We start from the raw sequence: 11,774 nt of genomic DNA, 5'->3' as shown, positions 1-11,774 counted from the left end.
AGCTAAATGCTTAGAGTGTCAGCTGGTTAAGGCGGAACATTAGCATCTAGCTGTACTGCTTCACCTACTTCCTATTCCCGAGTGGAAATGAGATACAATTACGTTGGATTTTATAATAGGTTTTCCTAGATTTAGGAAACAAAACAATTCCATCATGGTGGTGGTGGAAAAGTTAAGAAACAACTCATCTTATTCTTGTCAAATCCACTTATAAAATTGTAGAAATTGTTGATATATTCATGAAATAAAATTTTAGATTACATGGACTTCCTAAAGTAGTGATATTCAACAGAGATGTTAAATTCATCTTTGCATTTTGGAAAGCCTTATTTTATGGTTTGGGAACTGAAATTTAGTTTAGCACTTCATATCACACACAAACTAATGAGAAAATTGAACGAGTAAATCAAGTCTTGGAAGACATGTTAAGGATGTATGCAATGCAACAACCAACTAAGCGGGAAGAGTACCTTCACTTAGTTGAATTTGCATACAACAAGAACTACCATGAATCTCTAAAGATGGGCCCATTTGGATTACTGTATGGAAAAAGGTGTAGAAGACCAACTAACTGGAGCAATCCTAAGGATAAGCTAATATCATGGCTAGATACATTGATAGAAATGGAGGAGACAGTGAGAAAGCTACGACAAAATTTAAAAGTTTCTCGGGATAGAAAAAAAGCTTATGCTGATAAAAAAAGAACATATAGAGAATTTCATGTTGGTGATCATGTATATGTGAGAGTGAGGCCCAAAAGGAGTTCCTTAAGATGGGGGATTGTACGAAGTTAGCTCCTCGCTACCGTGGACCCTTTAAAATTTTGGAAAGAATTGGTCCAGTAGCTTATCAACTTGCATTACCTAGTCACATATGAGTCCATAATGTATTTCATGTCTCATTATTAAAAAAATATGTATATGACACGAGACACATCATTAATTGGCAAGATGTGCAAGTAAAGTGGGTATTAAAAACACACACACACACACACATATATATATATTTCTTTCCTTGACCTAGTACCACACGATTAATGACATACATAATTGATGTTATAGGTCGAGCCACATGAAGAGTTTCTGAGAGAAATAATGCTATGGAGGTGAACTATCACCCAAGTTAAAGTGCAGTTGATGCAGTTTAGCTCAGAGGAAGCTACTTGGGAATATGAAAGCTTTATAGAACAATCTTATCCTGGTTTTCTTCAAGACTGGGTCAACACCGAGGATGGTGTTACGCGTAAAGGGGGGGAGATGTAACACCACAAGTTGCATTTGAAAAAAAACATTTAGAATTATTGTTAATTACTTTACTTTGAATTTGGTAAATTTTTAGGTTGGTTAAGAACCTAATGAAATTTTGATACAATCTTAAAAGAAGTGTTGGCATTATGATGCATATGTTGTACTTGATGGCAACACTCTCATAGAAGATCATCTCACTTATATACATTCAGATGAATCTACAGAAGAGATATCAGATGTGACATATTACAGGATAGCTCAAAGGAATCAAATGGCAAGCTCTTTGTAAGCAGAGGTTCAAATGTTGTTGAAATTATGAAGGACGCAGGTACACCTTACAGAAAGTGCGTCCCCGCAGGTATACCATGCAGAACCCGCGTCCAAGGACGCAGGCCAGCCGTTCAGGAGGTGCGTTCGCCCAGTGCACACATTTCAAGGCAGAGAAAAGCACGTGGGGGTTTCTTGCGTGGTATCTAGCCGACGGCTTTGTGTTTCTATGGTGTCGGCTCGTGGTATTGTTCCATGTTTTGGGGAGAAGCTTGCCTATATAAAGCAAAGGAGTTCATTTGGATTATGTACCATCTTTGTTGAATATCTTTTGGTGAGATCTAGTCCAGATCTATGAAGATGAATCTTCTAATGGACTATGATCGCTATGGCGCACGATCAGATCTGTAGATCTGACTGTTTGGGTTAGTCTTGAAGTCTTAATATCTTTCATATCTAAAGAGACGCAGGTGAAGTAAGGGTTCAGGTGCGTCCGGGACGCAGGAGCGAACCGGTCCAGGTGCGCCGGACGCAGGCGCCGAAGGGTTCAGGTGCGCCGAGACGCAGGCAGTTCAAAAGACTCAGAGCGAGGGACGCAGGCTATCAGTTGAGCATAGTGCGTCCGGGACGCGGGCTAGCAGTTGAACAGGGTGCGTCCAGGGACTCAGGCCAGCAGTTGAGCAGGGTGAGTCCGGGACTCAGGCTAGCAGTTGAGCAGGGTGAGTCCGGACTCAGGCTAGCAGTTGAGCAGGGTGCTTCCTTCTCTTAAAATCTTTGTTTATCATTGTTGCATCCTGGGTTTGGTCCTATTATTGTTGATCTAGTTACTACAGTTGATTGGGTGTTTCAGAAGGTTGTTTGAGCTTCAATGTTGTTGTTGGGTCCAGTATGAAAATTAGATGAAATGTGGCCTTTCAGTTTATGGGTTGTGCTTCAGTGTATCCAGTATGAAAATTGATGAAACGTGGTACTTGAAGGAGAGAAGATTGTAGGCCGGCGCCTACGTACTAGTATCTAAGCTAGTACAAGAGCTAAAGGAAATCTTTGGAGCATTGTAGCAGGTAGTAGCCTGCGTACTAGTAAATGGATCGGCTAGTACAAGAGCAAAGGGGGTTGTAGCTCCCGTACTGGTATAAGGCTGCACCAGTACAAATATTGTAAAAGAATTTTCTTATTAAGAAGAAGATTGAGATGACTTGCAGCAGGTGGTTTTCTCCCGCATTGGGTTTCCACCTTACATCATTGTGTTCATGTGTGTGCCTTATGTGTGATGATCTACTTTATGTTACTGCATCTGTTAACTGATAATATGGTTGATAATGTTCTAATGCACTCATTGAAGATCGATTAACTTAATCATAAGAAGTTGTGGAAGTAGCATATATGAATCTGATTATGGAAATGAAAAAGTTTTATTAATATGATAATACTGATTCACCCCCCCCTCTCAGTATTATTTCCAACAATTGGTATCAGAGCAGGTCCTTTGATAGAAGCTTGATCGCTTGAAGGAGATCCGTGGAAGAATGGGAAAGAAGCTTAAGAAGAAAGCTAATAAGAAAAAGAAGTCATCTCAGAAGAACTATGACAGTGGAAGAATCGATTGGGGATTAGGCATAAGAAGCTCTTCAGATTCAGAATCAGATTCAGAGTCATTATCAGGTATGAATGTGTTATCCTCTGATGTTCCAGCTATATTTCCTTGTGAAAGAGATGAAAGTAATAGCGAAACTACTGAATTTGCTCTTATGGGTGAACAAGAAAGATATCAAATAGAGGCAGAATTTAAAAGGCTGACAGACAAAATTAGAGATCAACAAGATCTATTAAACAAAAAGGAATGTGATTTCAAAGAAGAAGCTACCAAACTAAGGGCACAACTAGAAGAAGGAAACAAGGTAAGAAAGCTACTCAAGGACAAGGAAGACCAATGTCAAAAATTGCAGCATGAAGTGACATCATTAAGAAAAGAAGTCAACGAAAGAAGCACAACCATCAAGAAACTCAAAGATAGATCCAGCTACTATGAAAATCTTGAAGCTACAATCCTCTCACTAAAAGGAGATCTTGAAGAATCAAAGAAGCAGAATACAGATCTACTCCAAGCTATTGCAAAACAAGAAAACGAAGTCACCAGCTTAAAATCTCAACTGGAATGTGCCTTCCGAGTTCGTCAAATGCAGCAGGATCTGTATGAAGAACAAGAAAAAGAAATTCTCAAACTAAGGGAACAAATGGAAGAAGGAAGGAAAGCTGAAGAAGTTTTGAAAAAGAAATCTCTTGAAAAGGAAGAACAGCTTCAGGTTGAGGTAAATATCTTGAAAGGTAAACTAGAAGAAAAGGATAAGCTTTTACGATTTCAAGATAGCTCTAAAGTATTGGATGATATTCTTAGTAGTCAAAGGTCCCCTGCTATAAAGACTGGTCTTGGTTTCCATGAATCTGTTGAAGGTGAATCTAGTTCACAAGGTGAGGCAAGAAACTCTAAAAGGAAATCTAAAGTGATCAACGAAGAAGTGAAAGATCAATCTCATCATCAACCAAGGAAAGAGATTCCTCAAAGAAAATCCTTTGCTCCTCCTATGAATAATGTTGAATGTTATGTATGTCATAATCTTGGACATGTTGCAGCTAGATGTAGAAGAAGAAGAGTTCAAGACCATTAGGTCATCTCAATCAAGGTACTTTTATGGATATTGCTTTGCTTGCAATATGTTTGGTCACAAAGCTACTGATTGTTACAGGAGGAATATGAAACATGTAAGATGTTATGCATGTAACAAGCTTGGACATATAGCCAAGGAATGCAGGAACAAAGGTTGGGCATCATATCAAAAGGAGAAAATGTCATCATCACGCTTGAAGATATGGAGGAAAAAGGAAGTACAGTCAGAAAAGGATGGCACAGTACAATGTACAGACATACTAGAATCAGAGGAAGCTGAAAGTACAGGACGCAGTGCTGTAACAGGAGACCCGCGTGCGGACGCAGGACAGACCAAGTCCAGGTGCGTCCAGGACGCAGTTCAGTAACTGAAAATCTGCGTGGGGACGCAGAGCGACTGAGGATCAGGTGCGTCCCTGCAGCAACAGGACGCAGCGCAGCAGAAGATGAAGTGCGTACCTGTCTCAAAGCATTTATTGGCTGATTCTTCTTGATATGCATGATCAGATTTAACAGATGGCACTGGTTCAGGGGGAGCATATGTCCTAAATGCATTGTTGGCATTATGGTCCTTGGTGACAAGCTTATGATTCATCTTGCTATTATGAGTTGGTCACATGATCAGATGTATGGTTGATTCTCTAATGATACTTGCATGAAGTCTTTATTATCCTTGGCACATATATGGATGAGGTTGGCTGATTTCGTGGATGATTATTCAAAGTCGCATTGTTGAAGACATGATGATGATGAGTTACTCATATGCATTTCATGATGATGTTGACATGAGCAAGATGCATGATTTCTTTCTTGGCACAAATGGATGAGGATTGTTGGTTGGATACAGGGATGATTCATACATATGTTGATTGATGCTGATGCTTTCATTTGATGGCTCTTGATTAATGTAGATCTGGATGGTTATGAGTTTATGTTGACAGATACTATGGAGCAGATTATACAGTGTTGTTGATGATATTTGTCATTTGAAAGGTCATAGCAAAACTCATGTTGTAATGGTCTATTGTAGTCATCTTTTCAGGTCATGTAACGGCCTTTGTCCCCCCCTCTATGCATGGGATGAAGATGTAATGTATTTGGTTTTCATATTTCTGATGTATTCCCACTTGGTTGGATGGATGATCCTTATTGTGATGGGTGATGGATGTATGTATTGAGTCTTTTGGTGATAGGAAGGTCATTTATGATATATAGAGTCATGTTCTTCTTGTAGAACATCTTTTTGCAGACCTTGCTTATAGTCGGGGGGAGTTTGAGCATGAACAAGCACTATACAGCAGAGCAGACATCTCAGCTTGTTCTCAGAAAGACCATTATCAGATTGGAGCACCATGACATATACAAAGGGGGAGCTCATTCAGAGACTTCAGCAGATCTGGTTCATAGTCAAAGGGAGCATGTTCTTAGGGGGAGCATACCCCTTTGCCCTTGATGTCAAAGGGGGAGAGTGATTCGGTGTTGTTGCCATCAAGTCCAAAGGGGGAGATTGTTGGCATTATGATGCATATGTTGTACTTGATGGCAACACTCTCATAGAAGATCATCTCACTTATATACATTCAGATGAATCTACAGAAGAGATATCAGATGTGACATATTACAGGATAGCTCAAAGGAATCAAATGGCAAGCTCTTTGTAAGCAGAGGTTCAAATGTTGTTGAAATTATGAAGGACGCAGGTACACCTTACAGAAAGTGCGTCCCCGCAGGTATACCATGCAGAACCCGCGTCCAAGGACGCAGGCCAGCCGTTCAGGAGGTGCGTCCGCCCAGTGCACACATTTCAAGGCAGAGAAAAGCACGTGGGGGTTTCTTGCGTGGTATCTAGCCGACGGCTTTGTGTTTCTATGGTGTCGGCTCGTGGTATTGTTCCATGTTTTGGGGAGAAGCTTGCCTATATAAAGCAAAGGAGTTCATTTGGATTATGTACCATCTTTGTTGAATATCTTTTGGTGAGATCTAGTCCAGATCTATGAAGGCGAATCTTCTAATGGACTATGATCGCTATGGCGCACGATCAGATCTGTAGATCTGACTGTTTGGGTTAGTCTTGAAGTCTTAATATCTTTCATATCTAAAGAGACGCAGGTGAAGTAAGGGTTCAGGTGCGTCCGGGACGCAGGAGCGAACCGGTCCAGGTGCGCCGGACGCAGGCGCCGAAGGGTTCAGGTGCGCCGAGACGCAGGCAGTTCAAAAGACTCAGAGCGAGGGACGCAGGCTATCAGTTGAGCATAGTGCGTCCGGGACGCGGGCTAGCAGTTGAACAGGGTGCGTCCAGGGACTCAGGCCAGCAGTTGAGCAGGGTGAGTCCGGGACTCAGGCTAGCAGTTGAGCAGGGTGAGTCCGGACTCAGGCTAGCAGTTGAGCAGGGTGCTTCCTTCTCTTAAAATCTTTGTTTATCATTGTTGCATCCTGGGTTTGGTCCTATTATTGTTGATCTAGTTACTACAGTTGATTGGGTGTTTCAGAAGGTTGTTTGAGCTTCAATGTTGTTGTTGGGTCCAGTATGAAAATTAGATGAAATGTGGCCTTTCAGTTTATGGGTTGTGCTTCAGTGTATCCAGTATGAAAATTGATGAAACGTGGTACTTGAAGGAGAGAAGATTGTAGGCCGGCGCCTACGTACTAGTATCTAAGCTAGTACAAGAGCTAAAGGAAATCTTTGGAGCATTGTAGCAGGTAGTAGCCTGCGTACTAGTAAATGGATCGGCTAGTACAAGAGCAAAGGGGGTTGTAGCTCCCGTACTGGTATAAGGCTGCACCAGTACAAATATTGTAAAAGAATTTTCTTATTAAGAAGAAGATTGAGATGACTTGCAGCAGGTGGTTTTCTCCCGCATTGGGTTTCCACCTTACATCATTGTGTTCATGTGTGTGCCTTATGTGTGATGATCTACTTTATGTTACTGCATCTGTTAACTGATAATATGGTTGATAATGTTCTAATGCACTCATTGAAGATCGATTAACTTAATCATAAGAAGTTGTGGAAGTAGCATATATGAATCTGATTATGGAAATGAAAAAGTTTTATTAATATGATAATACTGATTCACCCCCCCCTCTCAGTATTATTTCCAACAAGAAGTTTATTATTATTTTTATGATTAATGTTTTAATCTGGAAAGGAAAACTCACAAGAAGACCTAAAAGATTTCCCAATTTCCAGATAGTTGGGAAGGGCAGTTATTCTCCTACCACTTATAGATTTAGAGGAAAATCTCAGAGAGAATGATGTTTCTCTTGGTCTTTTTGGCTGAAAGGAGTTTAGAGGAGGATACTCATTGGAGGCATGACGTTGCCCTAAGAGTGAATTCCTGAGCTGGTTAGGACAAGTGGAAGGATCTAAGTCGAATAGAAGACTATAACTTCTTGCTAGGCTAAGTGAAGCTCTGACGCAAATTAATTTACCAAAAGGACTCTCAGTCGAACAAAATCTCTGGAAATTGGGAGAGCTAGGGGGGGAAAATGGATGTAATAGTCATTCTCATTGATAAGGAGGAGTGGTCTTCCTGAATGAGTTTTTCAGAATAGATTATCAGGATGTAGATAAGTATTGAAATTTCCCTACTATTTATTTTTATATGTCTATGTAAGAGGAGGTTTCTGACTAAATAATTATGGATATGGAAAAGGTTTGGTAGACTCTCTTGGAATTTTTTATTTGTCAACATTCAGTAAATAACTGATGAAAGAATGGTTTTTAGGAAAAATGTTCCAGACAAATGATTGATTATTTGTACATAATGTTTTCAAAAGAGAAATATGTGATTAAGATAGTAATAGTAAAAGAAAATGATTAAATATATGTAGAATGTCTTGTCTGGAATTACAATCAAGGTTAGGTGGTCACCATATAGAAGTAAGTAATAAGAGGGCAAAGAAACAATTGAAAAAGTAATCTTCCAGAATTAAACATCAAAAGGGAAAATAATATGTATAGCTGAAGCACTGGGTAACCTAGAGTGGTGACTAGGTGACCAAGTTTCTGTAAATTATGACTTTGATTAAGGAATCAGGTTAGTTCATGAAGCTAGACAGTTCACTGGCTGCTAGGAACAACCCCGAGACTTTTAAAAGGGTAAACAATCAAGATATAAAAATAGATGAACTGAAACTACAGACAGTACCATAGAAAAGTCTTGAAATATGCAACATATAACCATTTGATACACTACTACAAATAGTTGTAATCATTTAAAACATGCAACTTTCAATTCAAGAAAGTAAACAAATAAACTTCATTAAGTCGCTGGAAATTAATTACTAACAAGACAATAAATGTGTAAATTCACTTGAACGCCCAAAGAGAAATATCGTAGTTACTATAGAAAAATCTATCATCTTTCTCTTCTGATGCAGAAGAGCTGGACCCTAGTAATCAGATGATGAGTGTTCTTTTTACAGTTACATTAATTTGTTAACAGAATATATTAAAAACTAATGGAACCTGTAATAGAATAACTTAAGTGTCAAGATGTCGAGAAACTAGCTTATTTCAAGAACCTGTAGGACATAAAAGGGAAGAAAATTGATCACAACTATGCAACGAAAAAGAAACAACAAAGCAGAACTTTTAGATAGTTTCATACAAGAATTCATATTCCCTTGCCATATCTTGCAGAGAGGAAATTATCATTCATGCATTACAGGTTATTGCTGCATAATTAACATTTTTAAGAAAAACCAAACCACTATAAATAGTGAGAATGATATCTTCTCCTAGATCATATTACTGCCCAAGGAAAATGTAACAAAAAGGAAAATGTAACAAAAAGATCTTTGTACATAAAATATTGTTGGGTAATTATAGCAGAAAATGAGGCCTCATAATTTATAGAACTGGATATAATAGAAACACATTTGACAATCTTATTATTGGGATAGACCCTAACTTCTAACTCAAACCGGACAATCTATATCACTATCAAACCATAGGGCTGGCTAATCAAAACTTTGTTCGTAAATTGGATGGATTCATAAAACAAACAATGAAACCCTAGCCGTGAGCTTTATACAAGCCAATGAGGGAGAAAATTTGGGTAAGTTAACATTGCATGTAGGATAACTTGGTACAATAAAGAGTAGGGGAGCTAATGTGATCGCTATGAAAATTCCTTGATAGCCAACAACAATTGGAACCCGTAACCATTCACCTACAAATAAATAAAGGTGCAAGTTAATTGAAGTCTTAGCTTTAAACCTAGTAATAAGGAAGAACGCAAAACACAACAAAGAACTGGTGTTGGTTCTCACCTATCAAGGGTAGCTGGCCTTGGTGTAGTGGCGTAGGAAAAACCCATAGGAGAATAGGTAAGGACACTGGTAAAAATCGTTGAAATCTTCAATAAGGATAATCGAAGAACTTTGTTGTGAGTACTTGTGTCGCATGACCAACCAAGACTCTAGTGAACAACCTGTCATGGATGTTGGGCGTTGAGCCTGCAATCACCAATGTATGGTGAGCAAGGGATATAAAAAAAAAAAACCTACTAAACAAGTTATGGTGTTGATGGTCATGGCTTAGAAAACTTAGAGAGAAAAATTTTGTACCTATGGCGAACAATTCTCAAGCATTATCAAAACCCTATAAGAGATAGGTTGCACAACGCCAAGAAGTTTTGATGAGAATGGGGAATTTCGGTTGGGGCTAGGGAGGCAGTCAGTTGCCTCAACCATCCCAGAGAAACCTCCATCGTTAGATTCACTCCTTCGAGATATATGGCCCATATCAGGGCAAACAAACCTAGCAACGAGATTGAGATGGATCATCATTAATATAGTAGGTACTCCTCACAGCATGTCAATGATCTATAGATCGAAATGATGTGTTGGTATGGGCTAGATTAATATTTATTGCCAAAACAATTATAACATATACACATTATAGGTAAAACATGTGAATACCAACCATTAAATATGCACAAACATTAGACCTGTAGATCTTTTAGGTGTGAGGCATATGAAAACCTAAAAATTAATGAGGGAAATTTAATCAATTGCATATTTTTGGAAACTTTACAGATAACCTAAATACTAGACTCCTATTGATGTTTATCATGGTGGAATTCAATTTATAGACATTTATGGTTGATTAAGCAATAAAGCGATAAATAAGGAATAAATAAATTGTTTTATTTTACTAAGTTTTAGTTTCTCCATATGAGTAGTATTAGAAGGGATGTACATGTTACAAATCAAATCTCTCAAGGTGAAAACCTCTTTTCTAAGTGCAAAAATTGAAGAAAGGTTTGCACCTTGATAGATTTGATCCCTGTCAGAGCTTTATATATTCATAGTTTAGATGGATCTAGGTTGGTTTATTTATTAATTTTATTTTTTTAGTTTAATTTTTATTTTTATATAATTTTACTGAGTCAAAATGGTTTAATTAATAATTTTATTTTTTATTTTTATGTAATTTGACCTGGTCAAAATGTTTAGATAATATAATATAACTAGACATTACAACAACTCTTCCATATTGGGGTGGAAAGTGTCTCTTGGCCCAAAACTGTAATAGAATTAAATTAAAAAAAAATATTTATAAAATATTTTGATTGTGAAATGTGAATGGATTTTGGGCATGTGGTATTGATGACCCATGGTATGGTATGGTATGGTTGGTAATATCCATGGTTAAAAGTCTTGTTAATTGTAAGGCTGCAAGATCAACAAATTAGCGTGATACATGTATAACATAATCATGACAACATATAGAAACATAAAACATAATGCTATGAAACCAGCTCACAAAGAGATAGAAAAGATAGATCAACACCTTAGAATTTAGCCTCTTCAAGGGGAAACCTCCTTTACATTACACAAATGAAAAATTCTTGGATGATTCAAATGAAAAAACCTCCTTTCTATATATAGGAGTCTAAGGGGTCACAATATAACCAAGCCGACCTAACAATAATAGTATAAAGGCACAAAAACAACAATAGAGGGATTCTATGGGGCACAATAATAACAATATGGGGACAATAGGTGCACAATAATAACAATATGGGGACAATAGGGGCACAACAATAACAATAAGGGATACAATGACAATAGTAATGGGGGAATCACTAGTATTATAGGGATCTAACATGCCCCTCTCCTTCAAAAATGTGTTGTCCTCAATGATTGAGTAGTTCTAGATGCTTCTGTATAAAATTTTCATCCTCCCATGTGGAATCTTCAGCAGGTAAGTTCTTCCACTTGATGAGATACTCTAAAATTGATCGATTTCGTAGTTGTCGAGTTCTTGTTTCTTTGACTGCTGCAGGTTCCAATATGATTTTTCCTTCCTCATCAAGTTCTGGCAATATTGTTTGAACTGGAAGCTTGTCACCTATAACCTTCATTATGCATGAAACATGGAACACTGGGTGCACTTGGGAAGTTGTTGGAAGCTCCAATTTGTATGCCATAGTGCCTATCTTTTGCAACACCTTGTACGGACCATAATACTTTGGTGATAATTTATTATCCTTCTTAGCTTGCTTGAGGGACATTTGTTTATATGGTTGTAGCCGTAGGAATACCCAATCACCTACATCAAAACTTCTTTCATTGTGATGTTG

The sequence above is a fragment of the Pinus tabuliformis genome, chromosome 2_1, assembly GCF_031772625.1.
Source record: "Pinus tabuliformis cultivar Carrire ecotype Pingquan chromosome 2_1, CPIR1, whole genome shotgun sequence".
NCBI classification, from domain to species: domain Eukaryota; kingdom Viridiplantae; phylum Streptophyta; class Pinopsida; order Pinales; family Pinaceae; genus Pinus; species Pinus tabuliformis.
Note: the sequence above shows the minus strand (reverse complement) of the source record.